We start from the raw sequence: 23666 nt of genomic DNA, 5'->3' as shown, positions 1-23666 counted from the left end.
ACTATGGACGTAGGGCGGCCCAGCTCACTGTGGACGGTATGATACCTGGGTTGTATAAGGAAGCAAACTCGGTGAGTCATGGAGTGCGATTCAGTAAGCAAAGCTCTACGTTAGCCTTCATGCACCTGCCTCAGTTCCTGCCCTGGCTTCCTTCAGTGATTGGCTTCGAAGTTTACTTGGTAAGAAACCTTTTCCTCCTCAGGTTTCTTTTGCTCACTGTTTGATCACAGCAACAGAAGAGAAACCCAGACAATGTCTGCAAATTAAAATTCTGTGCAGAATTGGCAGAGGAGTTGGATGTCCTCTCGCAGCTCCCAACTCCCAGTGCCTCTCACCGTCAAGCCTCTTCTAGGCTCTCCCGAAAGCTGTCAGTTTGGGGAAGAACTAGTGATGGTGAGTCAGTGCCATTTTAATGATTTTTCCAGTCATGTATTCGGCACTGATTCCAGGAGAATCAATGGAGTGTGTGTCTCCCCATGAGGAAGAGCTGGTGGACTTCAGTATTCCCTTCACACAGTTCTATGTACAAATTTTCTTTTCTTACTCAGACATCAGCAATTACATGAAGGCCTCTTAACAACTCATCTTAACGTATTTACACCTGTGGAGGCCCCGGTACCAAATAGTGTGATGCTTTGAGGTAGTGGAATAGAACTTCAATGTACCAAGTCTGAGTAGCTCAGTTTGTCACACAGGTACATGAAATATTTTGCATTCAAAAAATGTGGCTGGTGGTATAGTTTAGTGGTAGAGCCCTTACCTAGGTTGCATGAGTTTCTATGTTCAGTCCCTGGCACTGAGAAAAGGGTGCATTAGAAAACCAGAGTGACTTCCCATGTAGGTTTTAGGGTGTATTCATACATGTACCTGTAATGTCTTGGGGTCTTCAAGACTAATTGATACAATGGTCTGTGTCAGGTTTGGTTATAATGTCTAACTTGAAGATACTGAGAGGAAACACACGGAGGTAATGGGGTACCCATTCAGTGGAGTCATATCAGAAAGTAGTGATTCTGGACACTGAGCCCTGGCATGCTGGCCTGAGTTTCTGGTCAGTCTCCGAAGTGACACGTTCAGCTTACTATTAGAATTCAGACTCCTAGGCACAGTACTGGAGATTTTTGTTTGTTTGTCTGTTTTTGTAAAATAAAATCTATTGGGAGTTGGAGAGTGGAGGATAATGTGTGGCTTAAAATATTTAATTACCCTCTGTCCCTCTATCTGTAGATGTCTCTGTCTGCCATCCCCTCCCATGTGTGTGTGTGTGTGTGTGTGTGTGTGTGTGCCACATACCCACAGGCCTATACATGACTGGAGGGCAACTTGTTTGAATTGGTTCTCTACTTCCACCTTGTTGAGACAGGTTTACCCTTGTGTTTGCCTTACTGTGTGCTCCGAGCTAATTAGCCTTTATGCTTCTGATAGATTCTCCACCTGTCTCCCATCTCACTGCAGGAGTGCTGGGGTGCACTATCACCTCCTACTTATGTGGGCTCTGGGTCCTGAACTTGGGTGGTCAAGCTTGTACTGTTCAATTTTACATCACCCCTGACCCCCAGTCCTAATCTGTAGCTTTAAAATGACTTTGTACCCACAACCATTTTAGGGTTACTAGAATGTTTTTTGTAAGTTTCATCTAATTCTGCTTTCATTTCCCAGTGTTTTGTGGAGTTCACTTGCTTGTGGGGGTGCAGCATTGCTCTGAATTTACTCAACCAACATTCGCTCTGTTATTTACCGTTTTCAGTGACACAGTTTCTGGTGGAAACAAATGAAAGGAGGGAGGGCTCACTGTGGCTTTGGCTCAGGAAATACAGTCCTCCGCGCTGGAGAAGATATGGCAGCAGGACCAGCTCTCTTGTCCTTGGTAGCAGGAAAGGGACACTGCTGATGTCTTAGTGAATGAGGAAGTAGAGAGCTGGGGCCAGAACCAGGGCTTTGGTTTTAGCCTGTAAGTTCCACCCCTGTGGCTCCTCACTGCTCAGCTAGCTGTCATATTCACAAGCTTCTACAACTCTCCAAAAGGTTGCCAATAGGTTAGGCCCAACTTATTAAACAGACAAGCTTGGGGAGTAACTCACATTCAAGTCTCAGTGCTTGGTAGCCAGTTTTGATCGGTTCTGTAGGTTTGCAGCGGTTAAATTACACAGGGCTTTTTGGCCAAAGATTGTGTAATACGATCTTGATACCATTATAGTTTTAAAATGTTTTACAATGAGAAATGTGTGTAGCTTACTCCCTTTTTAAAAGCTGTTTTCAGGAATAGACTTTTATAAACCCTGTATTTTAGATAACTGTCTTAGTTTTCTGCTATAAGATGAATAACATACATTATTACCTGTAATTTCTCAAGATGCTGTTTTTGGGAGAATAGTAAAATAAATAAATAAATAAATAAATAGATAGCCATATGTGGCTATTAGTAATAGGCTTGGTGCTGCTCTTTGGACCCGATGAGTATATTCAAGTGTGTAGGGGCATACATGTTTATCATCCAAGTATCATGTTAAAACACCCATTAACACAGTTCTGTATGAACAAACACGTCCTTCTGTTTATGATGAGTGAAAGTCATTTTACTCGTTCTCAGTGTCTACCTTATTTGGTGGCTGGACCGTGGTTCTGGGACAGAGATGTGCAGTAACAGAGTGCTAAGTGGTCCTGTGCAGGTTTGCTTTAGGCTAGTCTTTTATGTTGCATTCCCACATGAGCCAAGGGTAACCTCCCCTACATTTACCATGGCTTGTAGAATTCAATGGCTCCATGAAAGCTGCTCCTTCCCATCCCCTTTCCCACTTCCCAGCATCTTCTTCTCAAGCTAAATACATGGCTGGACTCTGTCAAATATCAACTTTGCATGGAAGGGGAAAGTTTTATTTAGTTATGTATTTTATTTATTTACATTCTAAATGTTACCCCCCTTTTGTCCCTTCTCCCAGAATTCTTCACCCCATCTCCCCTCACCTTTAGCTCTGAGTGGGTGCCCCCCACCTTACCCCTGTCAACATTCCCTTCCCCAGGGGATCAAGTCTCTACAGTATTAGGCACATCCTCTCCTGCTGAGGCCAGGCTACATATGTGCTGGGGGCCATAGGCCAGCCCACGTATGCTCTTTGGTTGGTGGCTTAGTCTCTGGGAGCTCTAAGAGGTCCGGGTTAGTTGGTACTGTTGCTCTTTCTATGGGTTTGGCACACTCTTCAGCTCTTTCAATCCTTCCCCTGACTCTTGCATAGGGATCACTGACCTCAGTCCAATGGTTGGCTGTATCTGCATCTGTCTTAGTCAGCTACTGGTATGACCTCTCAGAGGACAGCCATGCTGGGCTCCTCTCTGCAAGCACAACATGGCATCAGCAATAGTGTCAGGGTTTGGTATCTGTGGGTGGGATGGATCCCAAGGTGGGCCAGTCACTGGATGACATATCCTCTAGTTTCTGCTTCATTTTTGCCCCTACTCCATTATTCCAAAAGGACACGTGCTCCACCATGTTCCTAGCAGCCTTGTCTGTAATAGCCAGAAGCTGGAAAGAACCCAGATGAAGAATGGATACCAAAAATGTGGTTCATTTACACAGTGGAATCCTATTCAGCTATTACAAACAAGGACATGACTTTTGTGTCTCTCCTCTTAATGTATGGACTCTTCTCCATGTATAGTTTGAATGTTGGTGGGGGTAGGGGTAAGAAAGCAGGAAGAGTGAAATTTTCCTGTCCTGAAGGCAGACTGTTTTAATTATCTCTCTATCATGGTAGATAATAAATAAACTGAAAATGGTGGGAAGATTGATTTGAGATCATCGTTTTCCAGGTTTTAGGCCATGATGATTTGGCCTCATTGGGCCTGTGGTGAGTCAGAACGCAATGGCAGGAACACCTGACCCTGGAGCCCTCTTCACCTCATGCTACTTGGGAAGGACAGAGGGGGAAGGAGGAGGGAGAGAGACACATAGAGATTTGGAAAGATGGAGGGAGGGAGGGAGGGAGGGAGGAAGGAAGGAAGGGAGAGAAGGGAGAGAGAGAGAGGAAGGGAGGGAAGGAGGGAGAGAGAGGAGGGCATCTGGTAAAGGTGGGAGACCCAGTCTTTCTCTCTTTTTTTTTTTTCTCAGTCTGTCCTCTCTTTTAAGGGAATGTCTCTATTGGCTTAACTTTATTCCACAAGGTCTGACATTCTAAACCTCCCTACGGTGCTGTTAGCTGGTGACCAAGCCTCTCACAATGGGCCTCTGGGAATATTTAACTTCCAAACCATAACAGAGATGTTTTAGAGACAAGACTGCATTCTGCTCTAGGACCAGTCTCTTTTAAGGGTTTTTCTGGTACAGCCTCAAGGACAGGGTGTCAGGCTAGTGAAAGCTTTGGTACTGAATCAAGGATGATAACTGAGTTTCTATATATTATTTAATTTTGATTGGTAGTGGGTCTCTTGAAGTTGTGTATATAATTTAACTCCCTCTAATAACCTAGTTAGTTGGTGGCAGATGGTTTGGAATTCTACCTCTGCGATGTTGGCAGGCTCCGCCCACCCAAGACAGGTGTTGGTCTGTTAACTAATTTCTAGGCTTTTGCTTCACTTTGAAAGCAAAGGAAAAGACTTTGCTGTATAACAATTAGGCACACACGTGCACCTGCATGCACACACACAGATTCCCCAAATCCATTATATGTAAAGTCTTTTCTGCTCTTGTTACTTCGTTAATTCATTTATCTATGAATTTGTAATCCAGAATCTGATACATCCACATTATTGCTATATTTTCAAAGTTTTAAATGAACACCTTAAACTCATTCATCTGGATGACAAATTAGTCTTCTAAAAAGGTCTTCATTAACAAAAGGGGCCTCAAATGAGAACACCAGCAAATTTGGAACTTTGTAATTGTTTAAATGAAATGCTGTCTTAGACTGATTAAGGGGGCTTCCCTGGGTGTGCAATATAGATGTGTTAGCATGAAGCAGAAAGTGCAAGTGTGCACTAGTGTCTGCATGCTTTGCTCAGGTTGTGACATTATTTTACTTATGGGTGTCACCTGTTTCTAATTTCTCAGAAGTATTCTATGAGGCTCACGAGCATGGGAATGATGTTGGCAGTGAGGCAGTCCCAGTCACACAGGGTAGACTACCAAGCTGACGTGAAGCCAGTGGTGCCAGGTTTTGGTTTTACACACTCCATTTTAGCTGTTGCCTTTCCTGCTCTGGACCCTTTCCACCTGGTGGGTTGGAAGAGAGTCCCCCTTTCCAGTTATCCCTAATGAAATATCCACCTTCTAAAGAAGTCCTTCATAATGCCCCGGGGAGGTAGAGCCTTGCTGCTTTGTCTTTGAAGTCTTCTTCTTCTTCTCCTCCTCCTCCTCCTCCTCCTCCTCCTCCTCCTCCTCCTCCTCCTCCTCCTCCTCATATCACAGATGACCCTCAAGTGTCACTGCACAGCTCCCTGATGGGCTGTGTATAAAAAGAGAACAGGACCCAAATTCACTCTAAGCTTTGAAAACATACAGCTCAGAACAAAGCAGCTTCTACCTTCCCAGGCTGTTCTATTTTCAAGCGGGTGGCATTTGCTGACAACTCATTAGGCGAGGACTGCTTTAAAGTCTGTTGCATAGGTAAAGGAGCATTCCCTTAAGTAAAGTTTGCATTTCTTGGAAGTCGGTACATTAGCAGGTTTCTGTAAAACATGTTGCTCTTTTAAAACGTTTACTATGTTAACAGAATACCTCACAGCTTGCATAGTGAGCGCTGGCCTCTGGACTTGCAAATTGATCTAGGGTAACCAGGTATCAATTATGGTCACTTGATCCTGACAGCAGACAGGGGGCGCTAAAGAGGCAGTGGTGCCAGGTGGCAATAGCAAAGAAAGGCCATGCCATCTGGATCTTGGAGGAAGCACTTGCAGAGAAGCGCCTGGCTCAGCACTCCGCTCAGTACCATCTTCTAATCCCTTTGCAGCTTCCCACTTCCCATCTGTGCCCGCCCACTGGTTTCTCAAAGAATTAAAAAAACAAAAAAAGAAAAAAAAAAAAAAAAAGAGTTGGCAGGGCTTAAGGAGAAAGTCAGGAATCTGGGGGCTGCCCCTTCCTCAGCTTATTCAGTGTCAGCGACCGGTGACAACTGTGGCCTGGCCTGCTTCTCACACCCATTCTCAAGGCTGTAATCTGGTGTCACCAGCGGGGCTGTGCATTTTGCTGTGCCACGCCGTAGGGTTCCAAGTGCTAGTTGTACTTTGTAAGTTGCCAGCAAACCGTTTTCTGTTGTCTTTTTCTCTTTGCCAGTGCTGCCTGCAGACTCTGAAAGGCATTTTCAGAAAGCAGATTCCACAAGTTACAGAATCCAGGCACAAGTAATAACTATCTTTAGAGACCAGGGCATTTCTTGCCAGCACTTACTGGGCTATCACCTCGTCACATTAACTCCTCCAGAAGACGTCATTTAATGGATAAGCATTAATACAACCTTTGCTGTTCAGCTCTCTAAATCAAACAAATATAGTTTTCCAGAAGGAATAACCCAAAACAACCCAAACCTTAAGCCGCAGTTATAGAATGTAGCTATATATGGTGTTTTAAGGAGAATTTGAAAAACGAGTAGTTGGTAAATGGCCCTTTTATATAGGAACAAGCACTTGGAAGAAGCCAGCAAGTAAGAATTGCACAGCACCATTTTGTGGACGGCTGTGTGGATTTTAGCATGCACTGGAGTATTTCTACATCGTTCTGAGCACTATTGTTTTTGCTCGTTAGAGTGAGACTTCATCTGGGTATGGGTAGATTATGTCGACTTCAGCTTCTTCTGACAGCATCCTTAGAATATTTGCGAACATCGTCCTTTGTTGCTGGACTTTGGAAGTAAGAAAGTGCTAGTGGAAAAGGAAAAGGTGTGATTTGCATTTAGGCTGCCCAAATGATGTCTACACTCGGGCATCTCGCCCCACCCCCCGACAGTAAAGAAGGAAGAGGGCACAGGGTGAAAACAAGAGAGTCAAGATATATCCCCAGGAGTCAGCCTGGAGGCTGCTTCTCTTAGAGCCCCATTCTTAAACACAGTTCCAGTCGGGGATTCTTAACTTGTTTCGCCAAATTTCTCTAGTCCTAGGTGTCAAAGTCAGTGCGTGCAGCAAAAGCTATCTGTTGGAGGGTGTAAAATGGGTACAAAGGGGCTTCTCGGTGAGTGATTGAAGGGTTTGGGGAGTAAAAGGCGTGAGTAGGCCATGGTTCGTTGGCCCAGGAGTCTTGGTTTTAATGCTTTCACAACACACTCATCTTCACTCTTACCCATTCATGCCTGGCCTCAACTCTTTACCTAGTTGTTTCTGAATTAGTCCCAAATCCATATTTCACTTGTAAGGATTCCATCTTTGGAGATATGCCCCTGGGCCACCAGTTTCACATAGCAAGTGGGAAAAAAAAAAAAACTTTAAAATGACATGTCGGCAAAGTTCTCATAGGAGAGAATTCGGCAGTGGAAGTTAGATTCTGCAAGTTTGTTTTGGATGAGCAGCACATTTCCCTCAGTTGGTTCAGCAGCAATATTTCTGTCCCGTCATCTAGTTAGGGATGAATGGCATATTGTGGCTTCCCAAACTGAGCCTGCATATGCTTACCCAAACCTGCTCAGTTTGGGAAGCTTACGAGCACGCTTGCCTTTCGTTTTCTTAAAATTTTGTTTAATTTTTTTTTTTAATTCCCCAGAGTTTCTCTTTTGGCCAAAAAAAGAAATGTCTTACATGTTATTCAAAATATTTAACCTTAATTGCAAGGCAGAATAGTGAAGAAGCTAGTGAGGACTTTTTCAGAGATTTTGTGACTTGGGAAGGGTGTAGGAAGTAGAAGGAACACAAAGTCTGTTAAAATGTTTGGTATTTTGCTAGAAAATATTGATGTTGAGCCACAGATACAAGTTTCAGAATAGATATTTATCCAGACTTCTCGAAGAAAATGACCACAGCAAAGAAACTTGCCTTAAAGTGAAACAACCAAATACTAGCTGGGAAACTAGTTGGCTGCCATTGGCTAGACCCTGGGAAACCTCAGGTCTATAAAATGCAATGCCCTGTCCTTTTGGAGATTCCAGTCTGTCAGAAATGTCTCCAAGGAATAACAGAGCTGAACTCTTGAGGAGCCCAACTCTTGAAAGAACTGACACTCAGCTTGCTTTTTTCCTCATTCTTGTCATTCTAGTTAGGGGAATCAGATTCCCAGCTGTGGGGTAATATCCACCATATGCACTCTGGCACCCCTATTCCTTCACATACCAACCACTAGGGTGTGTATGGGTTATAGAACAAGGAATCAGAGCATCTTGAGTAATATGGATGTCTAGCATTCTGCTTTCTCCCTGACCAACTCTGCTGTAACTCTATGATGGGCTTTCGAGAACACTGAATTTGGGACAGTTCCTGACAGCATGCTGCCTAACCCTTCGATTCCATGTTCCCAGGGAAGATGCTACTCCCTTCTTTCAGATCCCCAGCCTTGGGTGTTTTCCTGGATGGGTCTCAGATGTGTTTAGAAGAACCTGCATTTTGATAAAAAAAAATAACTTTTGGTCGTCTATCCATGGCCTCCTCGTTCTGTATTTCCCCCCATGTCTTTTGATGTGGTCAGTAGAACAGTAAGGTCTAAATTGAGACTTGACTAGTAGAACTTAAGAGGTAGTGAGGGAGGAAGGGAGACAGAGATGGGGAAAGGGGGAAGGAGAGGGATGGGGAGAGGGAAGGGAGAAGCAGAAGGGGAGGCAGAGGGGGTGGGGGAGGAAGGAGGCAGAGACACACAGAGAAGAGACAGGGACACAGGGGACAGAAAGTCTGGGGGGGGAGGGAGAGGGGAAGGATGACACACAGGAACATGGGATATAGGGAGTCTGGGTAGCTTTGTTGTCTGGCTCTAGTAAGCAACTAAAGTCTCTGTAATTGAAATTACTTGCTCCCCCCCAAAAAAGCAACTCAGCAGCCAGCTGACTAGCTTCTTCTTTTGTCACCTTGGTGACCTCTTGTGCCATTTAGGACAAAGGAATGTTTTTTGGGAAAGGGCTACTGATAACCGAGACACAGAGCAAACAGAAACAGGAGAGGAGAGCGAAGGAGCCCAGCTCCATCTTATTTCTTTACTTCTGGCTTTGAAGGTCCCAGGCTGTTCACAACAGACCCTTGTAGGATGCCTGAAGGCTGTGCCACTCAGTGCCAGCCCCGTAGCCATCACTGGACCACTGGGATATGACTGTGGCTTGGGACATGAGCCCGCTTGTTCGCTTACTCACAGTGAAAAGAGTTTTGAAATGAGTTCTGAATAGACAGCATTTTCTTTGTGCGATTGGTAAATAACACAGAGCAAAGTTAGCAAGTTGCAGGGCTTCTGCACTCTGACTCTGCGCAACCTTTTTGTGGGGAGAAGGGCAGGATGTTTCTCACAGAATGTGACCTCACAGGGACACTAGAGGTAAGGACCTGATCTGAAATAACAAATGTGTGTTTTAAGTAAAGCTCCAAGAGGAGAACATGCTTCTAGCATCATAGTTCATAAAAGCCAGCACCTCTTAGCATTGTATAAGGTGCCAGTCTCAGTGGTTTGTCTTCATTTAGACCTGTTTGAAAAAACAAAAGAACAGACTTTCTTATTATAATTTAACATTTTTCTCTTTTAGATAATAATGAGATATCTGAATGGATCAGCATGGAGAAACCCTAAGAGAAATAGCATAAGAGCACTTGGAACACATCAAAGAAAAGATAACTCTCGACTTACCTGGAGACATCTACCAGGTACAGGTAAGGGCAGGTTCTGTCAAAGGTAGATTGTCATTCTCTGGTTACATCTCACACTGGTTTTGGCTGTGAGAGAAACCCAACAGTCCTGAGGTGGGTGGGACTGTTGATGGGCAGCTGGGAGGACTCAACTGTTGTCCCACCTCTCTTGTGCAAGCATGGCTGTGGTAACCCTGCATCAAGTGTGACCACTGGTAGTCACCGGAAGCTGTTATTAATGCCAGCTATGAAGGAGAGTGATCTGGGTGTAGGGGACACTTAAGATCATCAGATTCACAAACCCTCTGGAAGCGTCGGTGTTTCTATGACAAACGCTGCCTGAGAAGCATGGATCTGTACTGAGACTGACTCATTTCTATTTAGAATTTTCTTTTAGGAAAAAAAAATCACTTTTTAGTGGTGCTCATATGAGAAATACATCTGTTGCTTACGTATAATAAGTATCAAATATGAAGATAAGTTGAATCCTTGAATGGGTTGTCTGTTATGAAAAGAGACCTAAAACATATGCATGCTGTATGTCTCTTTACTAGAACACAGGCACCAAACTATGGTTTCCTTCCTTTGAGACATACAATATGGTCTTACTGCCAAGCTTACTTGTGTTTCTAAAACATGAATATAGCTTTAGAACTCTCAAATGGGTACTTTGACAGATGTTTGGGGGGCAAAAGATTGCGTTGGCCATCCTGTGGTACCTAAGACTCTGAATGGCTTCTTAATGCAAAATGTAGTGAACACTTTAATTTGTTAAATGATCACAGTAAGTTGGGAGTATAGAACACCAGCATTAGAACAAGATTTCTTCTGTGGCGTGGGTTGAAATGAAGCTGTTGGCTCTCAGGACCGTGTCTGGTCTGAGTCTCGGAACTGTTGAAGCTAAACAGAAGAGAGTGCAGAACAGGCCCAGGCCCACAGGTGTTCCTCAGAAAAGAACTTCTGATGTCTAACTGCATACAACCTAGAGCCTTGCCCCTTCCAATTAATTCGTACAAATTAATGTCAGATTAACTGGCATGGTCCCTCAGGTCGACTCAGATGAATAATACAGAACGAAGTGATTCGCCTGTAACCCTTACTCGTGCAACTTGGAGAAGGATGGAGACTGTCCTGGAAAATTAATCCCACCTTAAGTAAATTCACAACAGCATACTGACTTCTTACTGATTTGTAGAAAGCCAAACTCCTGAGACGACACCCCATCTTTAGTCTGTAACTGTGGAAAGTCTTCTGAAAAGAGCAGCACCTGAAATGTGAAATAAACCAAAATTAAAGGTCTCAAACGAAAAAAGCTTCATGCTAATCTTTACATTTAAAACACGGAAGCGCAGTCTGTCCTCTACCTCTCCACATTTATGCATGAGAAGTAAGACGGGCAGCCCCCAAGTAACACCAGTGATGAAACGGGTTAGAGACCCAGGAGGGTGGAGGATTTTCCATAACGTATTTATAGAAGGATAACAGCAGAGGGCAGCTCAGAGCAATAGAACTCTAAAAAGTTAGGAAGAACAAAACCAGCCAACTAACTAAACAACCAACCAGCCAAACAAAAACTGTATAAAATAAGTCTCTGCTGAAAATATGACCTTTCAGAGCCTGCCCTTTCATTAAACTATAGATTTCTAATAAATCTATCAATAATAAACCTATAAGTAATAAAACACCAAGCATGATGGTCCCTCAGTGGGCATTTCTTTGTGCAAATCTTGAGGTGCAGGGACATACTGGACTTCCTAAAGCCCCTGGGTATTTAGATTTTGGTTTATCTTTTCTTCTACTGGGTATTAAGTCTAGAATCTTGCCAGTGCAGTGCCCGGGTACTGAGCTGCATTCACAAGCAGCTGAGTGTCTATTTTCTTTTTGGTTTATTGTGTTACAAAAGTCTAAATAAACTCTATAAAAACTCTAATAAGGTATATAAATTCTCATAAGGCAGCTTTTTAGGGTTACTTTTCTGAAGAAAAATTAGAAAATTAAATTCATGGAGGAATCTGTTCCCAGAATATATTTTGGAGCAAAACGTAGGTTAGGAAGTTTTTCCTAACACAGGCACATTTCCTCAACAGAACACGACAGCTTATTGTTCTGTGTAAAATATTTTTCTCGTCAGAATTGCTACAGTGAACATTTGTTGTTGTTCTCTCTCAAGACATTTAAGCCTCAGCATTGGGACATATGTTTTTGTGATGGAACTCTGAGAAGAAATCACACTCTACACACTGGTCTGCATTCTAGACCAAATCTCAAAGACTCGGGAAAGTTCTATGTGAAGATTTTATGTTTTGTTGTAAGGTTGTTTGTTATGAACTCTTGGGTTAGTGCATAAATGTTTAGGAAATCAAAATACCTTTATACTGAATGTTGAAAGTTGGCATTTGGGGTTATCATTCTTTTAGGCTAATTAAGATATTATGCAATCTTTTTTTTTTTCCTTTCAAAAGTTTAGTTCTGAAAACATAATACATTGAGAGTGCTCCCTTCCACACAATTTGCTTGCTTGGTTTTACCTTCTATATTACTTTGGCCCATATTGACTTAAGATATTTGACATATCAAATATTGTTGCTTTCAAAGGTTTCCCAGGCAACTGTAACAATTCATCTGGCTTCCATCAAAAGTGCCCTTGAACTTGCCTCTCATTTTCCTTGTATATTGTAACATGTGCTAAAGGAAAAATACCAGAGACTTCATGTACTAGGTTACTATGCATAATTGGGAGAAGCAAAGGATAGATTTCATGTAAATCACTCATAGGTTGAAAAGCCTTCAGCTTCCTGGCTCCTCCTTTGTTGAAAAAAATGGGAGAGAAAGGTCCCATATTCCTAGTTGGATTTGGTTCTTACAGTTCCTGGGCTGGCTCTTAAGTATTGAGACTCCAAATTGCGCCCCAGGTCACTGTAGTGCTACACTGAGATTGGCCTAATGTCTTAGTCACTGTCCTATTGCTGTGAAGAAACACCATGACCAAGGCAACTCTTATACTTTCAGAGGTTCATGCCATTATCCTCATGGCAGGAAGCATAGAAACGTGTGGGCAGACGTGACACTGGGCAAGTTTATTATGTAACCATTAGCAGAACGTTAGGTTTACTGAACACAGCGGGATGAGGAGGGAGGTTATTATATACAGTGGAACAAAGAAGCAAGTTCAATCTTGGTGGCAGGGCTCTGTGGAGGACAGTCTCAGGCTCCAAACATTGGGAAGAAGAGGCTATATTCACCAGCTTTGCGCTCGCCGTGTCAACATCCATATATAGACTGGGGAAAGCTTTGTCTGAAGTGTTGAGGTGGTTAACCTGGCTGAATTCATATCAGACAATATGCATTCATTCAGGACTTTATCCTCTCCCCACGCTGGGACAGAGCTCTCTGACCCACAAGGGATCACTCGGCTCCACATTTCTGAGTGATACTTTTCCTCTGTGCTTAGCTGGCTCTCGTATGCTGATCCTTGAGTTCCAGGCCTTATTCTTGTGTAGCTTGTCATGATCAGCAGCAGACTTATCTGATTTTGCTCAGAGGAGAACATCGTTATCACCTCCTCAGGGCTCCTAAAGTTGAGAAGGAAAGAGTTGGGTGATCCTGTGGTAGTTGTTCCTGCTCTCCCTCCTTCCATTGACTATATTGTATTTTCTTTAGAATAAGAAATAGCACCTCATCTAATGGAGTACCACAACTTAACCTTTTTATTTACTTTAGCTGCTGTCTTCAAAGCTGGTTGTATAGTTTCCATATAGTATATTTAGTCTTCAGATCTCACAGTAGAATTCTTAATGGAACAAATTGCTTTTCTAAGGCCAGATATCTGTAAAAGTCCCCCAGTCAGTATCACACTGAAACGGAGTTTTGAGAACTCTCTTGATCAGTGATTTATTACCTGGACAGTGCCTGAAAGCATGGGCATTCTCGTTCCATTTCCTCTGTCCGCACCACCTTTTCTCCTGGATTTTTATATTTTGTTCTTTTTTTTATTGTATATATGAGCACTTAAGCATTTTATTGAACTGTATCTAAGCAGATTTTTGAAAACCTTTTATGGACCTGTGTAGTATTTTAATAAGGACCCTTCCATGTACAAAGGGAAGCATATATGATATGGCACATGACTTAGCAGTCATTCAGTTCCTATCTTTTATGGACCTGTGGTGAGTGCTTCTAGTCATCTTTGTCATGTTGAAATCAACAAAGATAAATAAACCTTTGAGTATGAAATGTAGTTTTCAGGGTGTGGAATAATCAATTTGAATAAATATTTGCTCTTTGTTTTCATAGAAGTTTTAATCCTAGCAGAGAACTCTGACCAGAAAGAGGAGACAGGTGGTATGAGTCATAGCTCCGCTTTGATCGAGAGGATGCTGTGTGTGTTGGCAGGGTCTGTGTTACACATAGGTAGTTTTCGAATTTCTTAAACTGAAATCCAGCTGGAAAGTTCTTAATTAGATGGACGTGTTTTGATCATTTGTTACCCATTCATTTATTCAGAGCACTGACATTAAGTTCTGACATCTAGGTCACAGTTTAAAGCCTCAGAGAGGTATATGACTCCTGATATGTGGACCAGTTATTCCCGAGCCAGGGGATTTTGTGCAAAGCTAATTTGTATAACAGAGAATCAGGTTTTCATTGTAGCATTTTGCTATCATGTTTCAATAACTGAATGGACAGTCTGAATTAATAAGCATAACGTTTGTGTAAGCTGAAGACTAATCTCTGCATTCGTTGATGGGAGCCTTAAGCAAATGCTTGTCCTCCCAGTCAGCTTGTTCCAAAAGCATAAACACCATTATGAGCTTGTTCCCGGCAGGAACATTAGACTGGTCAGCATAGTAACTGGCTGTACACAAAGTGACTTGAAGTATGGCTGATATTTTCAATGCTTGGGAGAATTAGAATGAATGATTTTTTTTTTTACATGTAGATCTTTATACTTTTTATCATAGTGAAAAAGTTTGAGCATTAAAAACAATCAGTAGGATTTGCAATTTTTTTTTAATCTACAGTTTTGGTTAAAACTAGACCAGATGACTGGTATTTATTACTTGGAGAAAATATATAAAATGTTAGAAATATTCAAGGATGAGTTAGTTATAAAGTGCTGGCGGCAGAGGACTTGGCTCACTGTCCTGTCCTGCGGTTCTGCACTGCCTCCTGTTCCAGTCAGTTCATATACACAGCGCTGCAGCGCCAGGTTCTTACAGCTTGTCTTGTTCTGTTGCCATTTCCTTCTTGTTTCTTCACCTTTGGTATCACCTGCTTTGTCGGAAATGTTAAAGATGGTGTGAAACAAACAAAGACACCGAGTAGGCATGCTCTCTGGCCTGGGAAGTGCTGCTCTGCCTAGCTTTAGTACCTCCATTCTTGCAAGCAGTGTGCAAGTTCTACCTGGAGTCTCAAAGCTCTCACTGTACTGTTCACATTAATGCTCTGCAGAGTCCTGATAGGCAGCAATGCTTGCTTCTGTTGCGCAGGTGAAGAAACTCAGTTTTCTTGAAAGAAGAATCTCCAAGAACATGGAGCTAGTCTGTATTCAGGATCCAAAGGCAGAGCACAGCTGTCTGCTTTACCACTTTAACTGGGTTTCAGGAGCAGCTATGCTAACACTGACAGTTCAGCCACATTGTGGGATACTCCACTGGGATATGGGACGGAGCTTTGCCCGTCTACCTAACTGTACCCTGCACCGATTCTTCATCCTCTCTTCCTTCTTCTTTCCCTTCCTCTTTTTCAAGACTGTGGTGACTTCCATCCTATGAGATGTGTATTTTAACTTCAAATTGAGAGCAAGGACATGTGGTGTTTGTTTTCTGTGTTTGATTCACTTTATTTAACACGATGTCCTGAAATTTCTTTTAATTAGTCTTCTCTCAGGACCCCATTGGTCTTGAGAATTAGAGGGTAGTTATTTGCAGATTTTTCTGCTTGGGAATGGCGTGATATGGTTCCCGGCATTCGTGCTTTGGTCAGGAATTTCAGAAATGGTGCAGGAGCCTTTGTCCTGCTCAACTCCAGGAAGGACTGATTTGCCCGTCATTGTGGTTTCCCAGTCACCTCTGCTGTATTCCTCTGTTTTAGAATTACTATTGTTCTCTTTAAACATGTTAACACCTTTTAGGGAGATACTCTCAGAATGTGTATATTTTATCTGTTTTTAATCTTATCAGTTTAAATATGCATTGATGATTCATGTCACAGTCTTTTGTTATTTCGGTTGTCCAATGCTAGTGCCTGTTTTTTGAAGCTTCAATGTTGACTGGTTCTAGTCTTTGTTTAATCAGCATCTAGTCTTTATCCTATTCTGTGGGCTTTAATAACAGTCTGAGAAAACACAATCATGCCGTACAATTTTACAACATGTTCAGTAGATAGACATTATCCAAAGACGTATCTGGGGGGGGGGGAACAGAATAGCAAATAAAAGCAAAGCAAATCACACCAAAACAACAACAAACAAACATAATAGTAACTTCTCTGGAAGGATATTTTTAAAAATATGTTTTAAATTATTGATGCTACCTCCAGTAATTTGGGAATTTTTAATGATTATAAAAAGATTTGAAAGTCAGTTAAAAATAATATACAGTATTTTATATTGTATATTAAGTTTTGATAAAATAGTTTAAATAGGAGAGGCACACAATCTTCTTCTGTTTTAAATGTTGACGGAAGGCAGTATAGTTGAATGCACCTGAAGGACAGCAAGGCTGTCTCTCCCCAGCCTTGGGAGATGCCTGAAAGAGTAGAGAAGCCCTGAAGGACCAAAGCTCACTGCCTCCTCTACACTGCGAAGAGTGGGAAAGAACGAGGAAGATCAGAATAATAAATATAGCATCCACTTTAGAAGGCAATGGAGATTTATCAGAATGGGCTGCAAATGGAAATATGACAGTTTTTAGGTAGAATGAAGCTCAGGGGTAAGGACTGCAAAAACCCTTGGAGAATTCCTTCTTCTCTGGAGCAGATGAGAAGCTTAGGACTCAGCCTCTCTTTCATTCTTCACCCACAAGGAGGGAGCTGTGTAGTTCTTAGCAGGGAACTTGGAACTGTATCATGATACACGGTACACACACATTCTACAGGAAAAACACCCTCCCCACACAAAGTAGATGTCAAAAAGAATCCCAAAATACCTGTGTTTCTATTAGTTTAGGTATTTGAGTAAACATTTACTACAGTAAACAGATGCAGTTATAAAACTACAGACCTAAAAAGTGAACCTGCATATTGAAAGCAAAACAAATTCTGATTTACTATAAGATTAGTTTTGTTAATTAGCAGCTTGTTATAGTCCTGGAACATCTGTTTTTCTACATTTTGAGCACCATTATATTAATAATGTTTTTGGAATGTTTTCTACAGCAAGGATGGAATGATAAACTACTATTCTCTTTTTCATGGCTAGTTATATTTATTTGTTTTAATAAATGATAGTTTATAGTTCTGAACAGAATCTGAAAAGTTCAGCATCACAATAATCATTAGGATTATTATAAATATTTATTATTTTTTTATTTTTGTAAGAAGGCAATAATATATCCTGTTCAGAGCTGAGGAGTCCAGTTGATTAAGCATCCAAACGTATGATGAAATTATCTTACTGTTTAACAATAGTACAGAAAGTTCTAAAAGATCATCATCAGTATCTGAGTAGTTGCTAGTGTTTCTGTCGTTTGTGTTTTATAGTTTGTAATTTACTGAGGCACATTAATTTCCTATTTATGTTCTTGATGTTTAAACCACTTCAAACTGTATTAAGAGTTCTGTGGAGTGAGTTATCAGGCTGCCTGCTCACACCTTACCTAACACAGTCCCCTTTTAACACTGGCCTCTTTTAAGAAATGGCCTGAGCAACTATTGAATTGTTGCCTTTGACCATAGGGATCCAAAGAAGAGTTCTGGAGTAAGTAAGAGGGTGTCAAAACTTCGGGATGTAGGAAACTCTGGAGCGAAAGAGACTCCTGTCTTTTCTGTCCCCTCACCCAGCGGTCAGGACCCTTCAAACCTGGAACAACTGTTCTCTATAGCAAAATGCTTGCAGAACTCTCCAGCAGCCCCTAAGTGTAATCTACACAGTTAGAAACACCTGTAGTTCTCACACTTGATTCCAGCTTATAGGCTACCTGAGCTGACAGATTGCAGTACTCGGGTGAGAAAGTCCCGCATTGTATTATAGTCTGACTTCTGTCCTGCAAGCTGTTACTGCTGGAGCATGCACATCCTGTTGGGCCACTGAGGCCTTGTCGTGTCCCATGCCCAGTTGCTGCTGTGCTTTATTTCCCATTAGCTACAGAGAACCTGGGTCCAGTAGAACTGCTGTAGCCTTTTGGCACCCAAACCATTCCTGACTCTTCAGGAATGAGGACAGTCATGACTTTGGCACCCACATGCATCATGTACCCTGCCCCTGAATGCCAGGAGCTCCACCTAGCAGAGCAGCTACACCCTTAGTGCCTGAGAAGCCCAGTTGCCATGCCCCCCTGGCTGAGCTGTGACATACCACTCACTAGGTCAGACCACTGCTGTGCCCCATCTTTGTAGATCTGGGTACCCCACGTCACTGAAGGCTGAACCCCTCAGAGAGGAAGATGCAGCAGCCACTGACACAGGGGCAGTAGTAGCCAGGCTAAGGCCCCGCCTGACACGGGAGCTGAGGCTTCTCAAATTCATTTTCCATCATGTCCATGAGATTTTCCATCATGTCCATGCGAGCTTCTTTATTGCTAGTTCTTGCCTGGAGGAAATTAGCTATGAGCTCCTGCTGGATGGAGTGAGAGGGACTGAAACCAGATCAGTACTCTGACTGCATCTTAAAAAAATTATTGTATATATTTTTACATTTTAAATGTTATCCCCTTTCCCAGTTTTCCCTCCATACCCCCTTATCCCATCCTCCTTTCCACTGCTTCTATAGGGGTGCCCCCCCACCTGCCCACCCTCCCTCTCCTCCCTGCCCTGACATTCCCCTACACTGGGGCATTGAGCCTTGGCAGGACCAAGGGCTTCTCTTCCCATCGATGCTCAACAAGGATATCCTCTGCTACATATGTAGCTAGGTCCATCCATTTCTACTCTTTGGATAGTGGTTTAGTCCCTGGGAGCTTTGGGTAGTTGGTATTGTTGTTCTTATGGAATTGCAAACCGCTTCAGCTCCTTCAATCCTTTCTCTAACTCCTCCATTGGGGACCCTGCTCATAGTTCAATGGTTTGCTGTGAGCTTCTGCCTCTGTATTTGTCATGATCTGGCAGAGAGCCTCTTGGAAAACAGCTATACCAGGCTCCTGTCCACATGTATTTGTGGGCATCAACAGTATTATTTGGGTTTGGTGGCTCTATATGGGCTGGATCTCCAAGTGGGGCATTCTCTGGATGGCCTTTGCTTCAGTCTCTGTTCCAAGCTTTGTCTCCATATTTCCTCCTGTGAATATTTTTGTTCCCCATCTAGGAAGAACTGAAGCACTTTTTTCATTGTGAGCTTCATATGGTCTGTTAATTGTATCTTGGGTAATCCAAACTTTTGGGCTAATATTCACTTATTAGTGAGTGTATACCATGTGTGGGTTTTTTTGAGATTGGATTACCTCACTCAGAATGTTTTCTAGATCCATCCATTTGCCTGAGAATTTCATGAAGTCATTGTTTTTAGTAGCTGAGTAGTACTCCATTGTGTAAATGTACCACACTTTCTGTATCCAATCTTCTGTTGAAGGACATCTGGGTTCTTTACAGCTTCTGGCTATTATAAATAAGGCTGCTATGAACATAGTGGAGCATGTGTTCTTGTTATATGTTGGAGTATCTTTTGGGTATAAGCCTAGGAGTGGAATAACTGGGTCTTCAGGTAGTACTATGTCTAATTTTCTGGGAAACCACCAGACTGATTTCCAGAGTGATTGTACCAGCTTACAACCCCACCAACACTGGAGGAGTGTTCCTTTTTCTCCACATCCTTGCCAGTATCTGCTGTTACCCGAGTTTTGATCTTAGCTATTCTGACTAGTGTAAGGTGGAATCTCAGAGTTTTTTTGATTTGCATTTCCCTGATAACTAAGGATGTTGAGCATTTCTTTAGGTGCTTCTCGGCCATTCTATATTCCTTAGTTGCGAATTCTTTGTATAGCTCTGTACCCCATTTTTAGTAAGGTTATTTGATTCTCTGGAGTCTAACTTCCTGATTTCTTTGTGTATATTGGATATTAGCCCTCATTTGGTTGTAGAATTGGTAAAGATCTTTTCCTAGTCTGTTGGTTGCTGGTTTGTCCTAATCACAGTGTGCTTTGCAACTTCATGAGGTCTCACTTATCTGTTCTTGACCTTAGAGCATAAGCCATTGGTGTTCTGTTCTGACTGCATCCTCATGAGTGTGCTGTGGGACTCATCCACATCCCTTGCCACATCACAGAATCATAACTGGTTGTGCCCACCATCTTTCAGTGAAATCTGATGGCTTGAACTTGGTTGCTGTCTTAGAGCAACTTGTTGAGTTATCATCTGGCAGCAGGCAGGCTGAGTTCATGAATACAGTTGTACAGAATTGGATACAATGCTGGTCCAGAAGAAGTGGTTAATAATATATCATTTGGGGTTTTTACATCTATTCTTTGTGCCTCCCTCAAGATGGGGCCTCTCTAGAGTGCAGAGTAATTGGGGGTATTTCCTATCCTAAAGTCTGTTTCTCAGCTTCTTATACTAGCATGGCTGTGGTAGTTTGAGTATGCTTGGACCAGGGAGTTGCACTATTATGAGGGTGGCCTCAGAGAAGGTGTGGCCTTGTTGGAGAAAGTGTCTCACTGTAGGGGTGGGCTTTGAGACCCTCCTCCTAGCTGCCTGAGGACAGTGTGCTCCTGGCTTCCTTTGGATGAAGAGGAACTCTCAACTCCTCCAGTGCTAAGCCTGTCTGTATGCTGCTCTCTTTCATGCTATAAGGACAAGGGACTGAACCTCTGACTGTAAGTAAGCCTCAATTAAATGTTGTCCTTTAAAAGAGTTGTCTTGGTCATGGAGTCTGCTCACAGCAGTAAAACCCTACCTAAGGCACCAGCTATAGTAATAACTGCCTGCAAACAAGCCAGCCAACTGACAGATCAGTTATCAAGACTTTGGACAGATTGGCCACTGGCTTTTTTCATGATGCCAGTGTCTGAGCAAGGACCCCCTGTGTAATAACTTACATAAGATAGAAGTTGTTTTCCACTTTCCTTTCCTGGTGTCTTTAGCTTCCCCCTATGAGATATCTATTACTTTATGATTCGGCTTTCTCCTTCACCCCTCTCTCTGGTCATGGGTATTGTAAACCTTTTGATCAATCTCTAATAATCAGGATCTATTCATACTCTCAAACCTTCTGACTTCTGAAGTTTCTTTTCTAACATATGGGTATAAGTGTATAAAAAACACAATGTTTTAACCTGCTGACTTCATGCCTTACTTTGGTCAGTGTCAGGCTGCCAGTCAGGTTAAACAGAAAAGAAAATCTGTTCTTTCTAGGCTGTACTATCTGACAGAGTTTGTTCCCATGTCACCTTGAAGGCAGCTATTTTATTCTTTTCAGAAAATGGTGGCTTTTGAATTATCTATTAAGCAGATCACTGGTTGAAAAGGAGATATAAACCAGGACAGAGGAACTAAACAGGCAGAAGTTTTGGGTTTTTCCTGCAATTTGACCAAGGCAAAATGATTCATGTACAAACGTTATAGCTAAGAGGGGAAAGGGATTCTGGCAGTCAGGAGTCAAGGAATACCATAAGGTTCCACCACAAAACATACTTCAAATAAGAGATTTGTGGGGAGGGAAAGACACAGGAGGGTGACTGCCTCTGCTCAGGTGAGAAGCATCAGAAAATTAAACAGGAAGCAGGCATTGTATAGAGTTTCTTGGAGTGAGGGCAGAGGTTTCCTGAGTGGCCAGGGATTGGAGGGACTGTATGTCCTGATCTTGGGAGAAACTCAGGGATTGGTGAGTTTTGTATGGTGGGGCTTGGCCATTCTTCCACCTCAAAGAACTGAGAACAGCTGTTACAGATGTTAGGAAAGTCTGTACAGCTGTTACAGATATTCACAAGGTGCTATTGGTGCAAGGTCTAGCCTTGAAGGATTAGGAATAGCCCTTTAGGTCATTAGAGAAATCCGGGGGCAAGGCCTAACTGCTCGAGATTTGAGGGCACAGGTCATAAGGGTCTTGCACCAGAGAAAGCCACTCGTCAAGACAAGGAAGGGGTTTCAGAGAAGGAAACCACTGCTCCCATTCCTCATTGAGGCCATCAGAAATGTTATTGTCTTTTCAGCAGTGAATCTAGAGACATCACTGTACCTTGTCCCCTTCTGGTGCTCAAGTTGCCATTGGTTCCTTTTTGCTCCTGAACTTGAACAAATCTTCCTTTCCATATCTCCCTCCCAAGTCCCAGGTAGCATCTTAGTAAATGTTACTGGTAAGCATATTTCCACAAGCAAAAAAAAAAAAAAAAAAAAAAAAAAAAAAAAAAAAAGAAGAAAGAAAAAGAAACTGTACCCTTATTTTAGAGTATATCTAAGCATCTAATTTAAAAGGCGTAAAGACCTGCCAGCACACAGCTTCTAGGAGAATGTAAGGGAAAAGACTCATGACATTGGCCTTGGGAGCAGTATTTTGAGCAATATTTTGCTACCAAAACTCACGTTATAAAACACAAACAAATGAAAGGAAGTAAATCAAATGAGAAAGCTATTCCATAACATAAGAGTCAGAAGAAGAGCCAGTCTACATAATAGGAAATATATAGTTGCAAACTCCAGATTTCATACAGAGCTACTACCTACTATTTAAAGAGAACTTTTACAACCCATAACAGCAACATTTGAAAATGGGCAAAGGACCTAAACAGACTCTCCTCTGGAGTGGACATAAAAACTGCCAATCTATATAAGATGCTTTCATCTCACACATATAAGAGTGGATCTGTGTATGTGTCTTTATATGTGACTTCTACATGTCCACATTCACAGCAGTACTTCATAAAAACTAAGAGGTAGAAGCTACCTGTGTCTGCCGGTAATGGATGGGTAAGGAAACTGATATATAACGGAACATTATTCAGTCTCACAGAAAGAAATGCTGTTGTTTATGATGTGGGAGTAACCGAGTAACATTATGCTAATTAAAAGGCACTGAAAATTGGATGATCTCACTTGTATGTGGAATCTGGAAAAAGAGAGTCACATAGAGACAGTGGTAGTGGATATGCTGTGAGTATCTGCATCTCCCTCTCCCTCTCCTCCATCTATATGTAGGACATCTGTAGATGAAAGAATGCCAAATAGCAAATACATGAGATGGGTACACCTAGGTATCTTACCCATAGGGTGAGGGCTGTAGTTGGTAAAGCTATGGTATATTAGATATGAGGGCTGCAGTTGGTAAAGCTATGGTGTATTAGATATGAGGGCTGCAGTTGGTAAAGCTATGGTGTATTAGATATGAGGCTGTAGTTGGTAAAGCTATGGTGTATTAGATATGAGGACTGTAGTTGGTAAAGCTATGGTGTATTAGATATGAGGACTGTAGTTGATAAAGCTATGGTGTATTAGATATGAGGACTGTAGTTGGTAAAGCTATGGTGTATTAGATATGAGGGCTGTAGTTAGTAAAGCTATGGTGTATTAGCTATAGTTGTTGTTTAAGTAGATTTTAACTCTTCTTATCACAAAGCAGTGACTGTAAAATGTAGATCAACTGCTGATCTGCAGCAAGCATTTTATTATCTTTGTGTATTCTGCATATAATATATAAACAATACAATTTGTATTCTAAAAGAAACTCCTTATTTTATTCTTGTTTCTAATCCTTGTACATTTACACATCGTATGTGTGTGTTTATGTATGTATGTATGTATATTCTGTGTTCACATACATTCAACTTTTATAAGTATTCTTTTTAGTAATT

The sequence above is a fragment of the Micromys minutus genome (genome assembly GCF_963924665.1).
Source record: "Micromys minutus genome assembly, chromosome: 26".
NCBI classification, from domain to species: Eukaryota; Metazoa; Chordata; class Mammalia; order Rodentia; family Muridae; genus Micromys; species Micromys minutus.
This window is presented reverse-complemented; position numbering follows the sequence as displayed.